We start from the raw sequence: 8,560 nt of genomic DNA, 5'->3' as shown, positions 1-8,560 counted from the left end.
AGCTATTTTAAATAGGTGTACATGCATATATTAAAAGCTATAAGAAAACTCCAATTAAATAATTTCTAGTTTGTTTATATATGTTTATGTGTATGGGTATTTTTATTAAATATTAAGTTTAACAATTAAAAATGCATGCAATTTTATTAGACACACACAAGCACAAAAGACACTTTGGCAGCAATTTTTTCTGTTCAGTGTTCGTGGAATAACATGCCCGAAAAAAATACGAATAAAAGTGCCTTTGCTCGTGCTAGAGTCCACTACATAGAAACAGAACTTTGTGTGTTTTCTTTCTCCCTTATTCATTCTGTCTGACAATAACTGTTATTTTACAGACAACCCGAAAATGTTGACTGTTATTTGCGACCTCTGTTTTATATATATTATATTCATTTTTATTTCATCTATTTTCAGACATCTAATATTCCATCAAATACTCAAGGACATAGTATTTCAAATAATCAATCCAATAATTCCGGTAATGTAATGAGACAATTTCGCTTTTAATGCATATTTAATAGATTTTTTAAAATTTATTTGCAGAAATATTGAACCTATTAAGAAAAAGTTTTGACAATATGAATGAGATGATGACAAAATTGATCGCCAAGGGGCAAAAATTAAGAAATGAAATATCTATTTTTAAGGGACGAGTTTGAGGAGAGACGCATAAGGCGAAATTGATGTTGCCAAGTTCACCAAACGCTACTCTTGGGGACTTTGAGGCATTTGAAGAATGTCTTAAAGATGAGAAGTCCTTCAAGAATTTGGTAAGGAAACTTTAAATTAAATAATTTTACTATCATTGAAATAGTCGCAAGTTCTTAGAAAATTTAAGACAAATTCATCAGGAGCTCCTGGCGCCAGTTAGTTAGAGACGATGTTGCAAAACAATGCTCCTGGTGTGGGGCGGAGAAAAAAATGTGCGTTAGAGGCCTTCCAGTAAGCATTCCATTTATAACCAGTATATGCGCAAATTAATATTATTTTGTTATTGTCTACAGATGCTTTTAAAAGCAAGCTTGCCTGGAGGACGACGATTTCGACTGCGTAACACAGAAATATTTTGAATACAGGAAAGAGTGGCGCTCTTAGAAAAATCTGATGCCAAAAAATGAAAATATAATTTTTTTTCTTTTATTAATAATAAATAATAAATGTATTTTATTAATGTGATAACTTAAATCATTATAAAGTTGCCAAAATATGCGTTTAAATTTTAAATTAAATAAATGTTTTTTATTTTTAAATAAAATTTGAATTAAAAATTAATAGTGCAGTCGCCACGGGATAAAGTCCGATGGGGAGGGACTTATTATTTTTTAATTTATTTTTATTACTGCTAATCAAACGAGCTCGTAGCGCGAACTGATTTTATGATAGGAACTCTCGACGAGATCCTCTTACTTGTTTATCTTACATTTATTAATTTTTAAAGAAATAATGATTAAGAATATCCCAAAAGCCACAACAATGCGACACAATTATACTTATATTATACTCAATCGTATTTGAGTGTTTTTAAATTAAATAAAAAAATTAAATTCGTCTTGTACTTCATACTAGATAGCCAAAGGTGTACAAGCAAAAATATTTTCGGCTAGCAACAGTTAAGTTAAGCTACAGATATCTTAAGAAATACTTTTTTTTAATCGGGGCTGTAGTGTGCATATTCAATTTAGATTGCATCGACATAGAGTAAAAATTCTTGGTACTTATGCGGCTTATTCCAATGCACCGGTGCACAGGAAAATTAGACTATTTACGCAGTCATACAACTTGTATATATTAAGAAAATTAATTAAAATAAAGTTAAAAGATTTTGTTTTTGCTTTAAGGAAGACAAAACAACAATGCACATTCACTTGTTCAGACATTAATTGGGATGCATCTGCGCAAAACTCTACTACCAAGTGAAAAGTAGAAATCTATAAAAAATCCTTAAAAAAATTGAAAATCTCTAAAAGCAAATGACTAAAAATAAAGTTCCTCGAAAATTTAAGCTAAATATTGTAAGTAAGTTTACTTACCACTATGGCTTCTCCTGCATTCAAATTTCTTACTGATGATACAATACATTTTGGTTTTCAAACAGATTAATGGGGAAACACACCAGCAGTATTGCCAATTAAGCCGTATTTTCTGGAAAAATCTGTCTGTTTTATACCTTATTATCCGATTATAATGGGTAACATACAATGAACGAGTCGACCTAGCCACGTCCGTATGTCTGTCCGTTTACCTGTACTTACGAACGCGTCGATTTAATAACCTTTAGAGCTGGAGAGCACCTCTTAGGTTTTAAGAGCTAGTCACCAATTTTAGCATTTAACTTCTCATATGGTATACACATTTATTTTTTAAATACCGCCCCTTGATCGAGCAAAATCAAATGAACGAATTTGAATTGAAGGCCATAATTTTAGTGCTGTCTTCTTTTTGCGAATATAAAAGCATAATGTACTAATTCAATAAGAAGTATTGCAGAAAATATCATCAAGATCGTGCGATCATGGTCATCTTGGTAAACCGTGTGACCGCTACCGCAAAACCCAAGAGTTTTCGCATACATGTGCCCACATACAGTCATATGAGTTTGTCTTCTTCGAATTATATATATAAGTTAACACGCGCAATGCCAACAATCCAATCTTGCGAATCCTATACAGGACCCTCTAAGGTAAAAGGGCAAAACCACCCACTGGTTTTTACAAAATAAATTTTAATATAAATAAATCAAATTCAAAACAAAAAAAAAAAACCTAATTCCTTCAATCACAAACTTCTAAAATTTTAAATATATTAATTGTCAATAATATTAAGCTTTGTAGATATCGACAAGTTACCTTTCCCTTACAATCAAAATTTTTGGAAAACCCAAGCAATTTAATAAGACCCCCAATGATGAATACAGAACAAGTGCCCCAACCATCAAACCCAATCTTGCAGCAGCAACAACACAGACAAATGATAAGGCAGGAAACACCAACAACATAGAACCATAGCAGAAGAACCAGATTTAGCAGCTACCATTTGTCAAATTCTAGTTGAACAATTACATACATTTTTGGAACAAGATCAAAAATCAATTTTCGACGTTACTAGTGCAGAAAACCAAGAAATCTTTACTGAAAACCAAAGAAATCTAGATGACCTAGATAAAGTCCCTGACATTGTAAATAGGTTATGTGATTTTTCCGGTGACCCAGGCGAATTCGAATCATGGAAAAAGAGTGTAGATAGAATATTAAAAAATTACGCGCATACCGTCGGTACAGCAAAGTACTTTGGTATTCTGCATACCGTTCGCAACAAAATAAAAGGCAATGCAGACATTGCATTAGAATCGTACAACGTCCATTTTAATTGGAATGCTATTTCCAAATGTCTCACATTTCATTATGCAGATAAGCGAAATTTAGGTACTTTAAAATATCAGATGACTACAATAATCCAAGGCCCGAATCAATCAGTCGAAGAATTCCATCAAGCAGTTTACAGACACCTCTCTTTGATATTGAACAAGATTAGTTGTTTGGAGTTGTGTAGGGAATCAGAACAACTTATGACCAAAATATGCAGAGATAAAGCATTAGATACATTTATTAGAGGTCTCCGTGGAGATTTATCACGCCTACTAGGTATAAAAGAACCAACCGATTTGCCCTCTGAATTACACTTGTGCTTGAAGTTAGAGAATCAAGCATACCGATGAAACCACGCATCGAGTAAGATACAGCAGCCAGTCTTTGAAAATCAGCAAATTTAGAAACCTTTAATGTTACCACGCCAGATACCCAACAATTCCACCCAGACCAACTTTCCAACAAGTCCCTTACCTTGTTTCCAGACCAACCGGCAATACATTCGGACAAACGCAGCAAATGAAACATATGCAACAAATGCAACAAGGACAATTTTTCCCAACTCAATTTGGACAGATCCCTTTTACGCAACCACCACGACCAATATTTGCAAAGCCACAGCCACGTCCGGAACCTATGGAAATCGATAAAAGTATTCAGACAAAACAAATTAATTACATGAACAGATCCCAATTTGACGTAGGCAAGAGACCCCCGTTACCACTCAATGATTTGGCAAAAAGACAAAGAAATTTTAATATACAGACAAACACGGAAGAACAGACAGAGATGAAAGAAGAGGAATCACCAATCGTTAGCTACGAACAGACAATTGCAGTTCAGGAAGAACAAACAGACTACGGTGATACCCTAATAGGATACACTGAGCTCATTCACAGCAACGACAATCAATACGACTACTCTTATTTAAATTTTTTAGAATAACAGACTCATTGCCATATTTCGAGTGCAAGCTGAGGAGCGGACAGATACTAAAATTAATAATAGATACAGGCTCCAATAGTAATTACTTTATTGCCGAACCCTTTGTTAAATCAGAATCCATTCGATGCTGTCTCAGTAGGAGGCAACGTACAAATTACCCATTACAAAATGGTCAACTTATTTAATGACCCAAAGGCAATTGTAAAATTTTTCATGCTACCAACATTAAAAACATTTGACGCAATATTAGGGAACGATAGTCTCAAATAATTAGGTTCAGTCATTGACACAAACAATAAGAAATTATTCATTAAAAACGGAATGAGAATTCCCATTAAAGAAAAAAAATCGAGTCCGTAATCGTAATAATACCCAGAACTGACCACCTCAATAATGCGCAAAAAAAAAGAACTGAATCGACTACTCAAAAAATACCCCAACTTTTTTGCAGAACCAAACGAAAAACTTACCTACACCACTAATGTTAAAGCAAAAATTCGAACCAACACAGACACACCAGTATACTCAAAATTTTACCAATATAATATGGCCTTGAAAGACGAGGTTAACAAACAGGTTAAAGAACTTTTAGATAACAACATAATACGACCTTCCAGATCTCCATATAATTTCCCAGTATGGATAGTACCAAAAAAATTAGATGCATCAGAAGTAAAAAAATACAGAATGGTAATAAAATACAGAAAATTAAATAGCGTAACAATAGCGGACAAATATTATATTCCAGATATCAATTCAGTACTTGCTCATTTAGGAAATAACAAACTATTTTCCGTGTTGGACTTAAAGAGTGGGTTCCTTCAGATTCTGTTAAAAAAGAGCGATATAGAGAAAACAGCTTTCTCTATCAATAATGGGAAATATGAATTTACCAGACTCCCTTTTGGGTTAAAGAACGCCCCCACCCCTCCATATTCCAGCGCGCACTTGATGACATACTCAGAGAACAGATAGGTACAATTTGTTATATTTACATTGACGATATAATAGTCTTTAGCGAAGACGAAGAATCTCATTGTAGAAACCTGGACATAATGTTTAAAACACTAAATTCAGCCAATATCAAATGCCAATTAGATAAATGTGCGTTTTTTAAAACCAAAGTAGAATTTTTGGGATTCGTCATCTCAGACAAAGGTATAGAGACAAACCCAGCCAAAGTAAAAGCTATCGCTAATTACCCATGTCCAAAGAACTTGAAGGATCTACGATCCTTTTTTAGGATTATCAGGATATTATAGGAGGTTCATAATGGGTTATGCGAAATAGCCAAGCGTCTCACGGCATTACTTAGGGGAGAAGATGGACGAATATCTAAAGGAGCTTCGTCTAAAAAAGTTATTAAATTAGACGATGAAGCTATTAAAGCGTTTGAACAACTTAAAAATACACTCATATCCGACGATGTTATTTTCCACTTTCCCGACTTCAGTAAATAATTACATTGCCACTTCGCTGCAAACGGGCAGTTTACAACGTCGTGGTGGCAGTAACTTGGAGATACGGTATTCAGGTTTGGGGCATTGCATCTCGGACAAATCGAAGACGGATTCAGACACTCCAAGACTTGGCCTTGCGCCGAATGACCGGTGCTGACTGGTACGTCAGAAATTCCATAAATTTAGTGCTGTCTTCTTTTTGCGAATATAATAATATAATTCAATAAGAAGTATTGCAGAAAATTTCATCAAGATCGTGCGATCATGGTCATCTTGGTAAACCGTGTGACCGCTACCGCAAAACCCAAGAGTTTCCGCATACATGTGCCCACATACAGTCATATGAGTTTGTCTTCTTCGAATTATATATATAAGTTAACACGCGCAATGCCAACAATCCAATCTTGCGAATCCTATACAGGACCCTCTAAGGTAAAAGGGCAAAACCACCCACTGGTTTTTACAAAATAAATTTTAATATAAATAAATCAAATCCAAAACAAAAAAAAAACCTAATTCCTTCAATCACAAACTTCCAAAATTTTAAATATATTAATTGTCAATAATATTAAGCTTTGTAGATATCGACAAGTTACCTTTCCCTTACAATCAAAATTTTTGGAAAACCCAAGCAATTTAATAAGACCCCCAATGATGAATACAGAACAAGTGCCCCAACCATCAAACCCAATCTTGCAGCAGCAACAACACAGACAAATGATAAGGCAGGAAACACACCAACAACATAGAACCATAGCAGAAGAACCAGATTTAGCAGCTACCATTTGTCAAATTCTAGTTGAACAATTACACACATTTTTGGAACAAGATCAAAAATCAACTTTCGACGTTACTAGTGCAGAAAACCAAGAAATCTTTACTGAAAACCAAAGAAATCTAGATGACCTAGATAAAGTCCCTGACATTGTAAATAGGTTATGTGATTTTTCCGGTGACCCAGGCGAATTCGAATCATGGAAAAAGAGTGTAGATAGAATATTAAAAAATTACGCGCATACCGTCGGTACAGCAAAGTACTTTGGTATTCTGCATACCGTTCGCAACAAAATAAAAGGCAATGCAGACATTGCATTAGAATCGTACAACGTCCCTTTGAATTGAAGAGATTTAGGTACTTTAGAATATCAGATGACTACAATAATCCAAGGCCCGAATAAATCAGTCGAAGAATTCCATCAAGCAGTTTACAGACACCTCTCTTTGATAGTGAACAAGATTTGTGTAAAGAATCAGAACAACTTATGACCAAAATATACGGAGATAAAGCATTAGATAAATTTATTAGAGGTCTCCGAGAAGATTTATCACGCCTACTAGGTATAAAAGAACCAACCGATTTGCTCTCTGCATTACACTTGTGCTTGAAGTTAGAGAATCAAGCATACCGATCAAACCACGCATCGATTAAGACACAGCAGCCCGTCTTTGGAAATCAGCAAATTCAGAAACCTTTAATGGTACCACGCCAGATACCCAACAATGTGAATTTCCAACAAAGACTAGTACTTCCACCCAGACCATCTTTCCAACAAGTCCCCTACCTTGTTCCCAGACCAACCGGTCATACATTCGGACAAAGGCAGCAAATGCAACATATGCAACAAATGCAACAAGGACAATTTTTCCCAACTCAATTCGGACAGATCCCTATTACGCAACCACCACGACCAATATTTGCAAAGCCACAGCCACGTCCGGAACCTATGGAAATCGATAAAAGTATTCAGACAAAACAAATTAATTACATGAACAGATCCCAATTTGACGTAGGCAAGAGACCCCCGATACCACTCAATGATTTGGAAAAAGGCCAAGAAGTTTTAATATACAGACAAACACGGAAGAACAGACAGAGACGAAAGAAGCGGAATCACCAATGGTTAGCTACGAACAGACAATTGCAGTTCGGGAAGAACAAACAGACTACGGTGATACCCAAATAGAATACACTGAACTCATTGACAACAACGACAATCAATACGACTATTTTTATTTAAATTTTTTAGAATAACAGACTCATATCCATATTTCGAGTGCAAGCTGAGGAGCGGACAGATACTAAAATTAATAATAGATACAGGTTCCAATAAAAATTACATTCAATCAAAACTAGTGCCGAACCCTTTTGTTAAATCAGAATCCATTCGACGCTGTCTCAGTAGGAGGCAACGTACAAATTACCCATTACATGGCCAACTTATTTAATGACCCAAAGGCAATTGTAAAATTTTTCATGCTACCAACATTAAAAACATTTGACGCAATATTAGGGAACGATAGTCTCAAAGAATTAGGTTCAGTCATTGACACAAACAATAAGAAATTATTCATTAAAAACGGAATGAGAATTCCCATTAAAGAAAAAAAATCGAGTCCGTAATCGTAATAATACCCAGAACTGACCACCTCAATAATGCGCAAAAAAAAAGAAATGAATCGACTACTCAAAATATACCCCAACCTTTTTGCAGAACCAAACGAAAAACTTACCTACACCACTAATGTTAAAGCAAAAATTCGAACCAACACAGACACACCAGTGTACTCAAAATTTTACCAATATAATATGGCCTTGAAAGACGAGGTTAACAAACAGGTTAAAGAACTTTTAGATAACAACATAATACGACCTTCCAGATCTCCATATAATTTCCCAGTATGGATAGTACCAAAAAAATTAGATGCATCAGAAGTAAAAAAATACAGAATGGTAATAAAATACAGAAAATTAAATAGCGTAACAATAGCGGACAAATATTAAATTCC

The 8,560-nt window shown here is 34.7% G+C and overlaps 1 long non-coding RNA gene across 1 annotated transcript; it reads left to right on the top strand.

Moving 5' to 3' along the window:
- The first annotated feature begins 415 nt into the window (after window positions 1-415).
- Window positions 416-1,115, top strand: LOC135439808 (uncharacterized). The gene is made up of 4 exons (XR_010438185.1): window positions 416-481; window positions 547-773; window positions 818-945; window positions 1,008-1,115. It is a non-coding gene; the product is annotated as an uncharacterized LOC135439808 (long non-coding RNA).
- Window positions 1,116-8,560: the final 7,445 nt, after the last annotated feature.

The sequence above is a fragment of the Drosophila montana genome, unplaced genomic scaffold (assembly GCF_035044405.1).
Source record: "Drosophila montana isolate Dmon_TW-CO22-7 unplaced genomic scaffold, ASM3504440v1 contig_1611_1, whole genome shotgun sequence".
Taxonomy (NCBI): domain Eukaryota; kingdom Metazoa; phylum Arthropoda; class Insecta; order Diptera; family Drosophilidae; genus Drosophila; species Drosophila montana.
The sequence above is the reverse complement of the archived record's forward strand: the minus strand, read 5'-3'. Positions and strand labels throughout refer to the sequence as shown.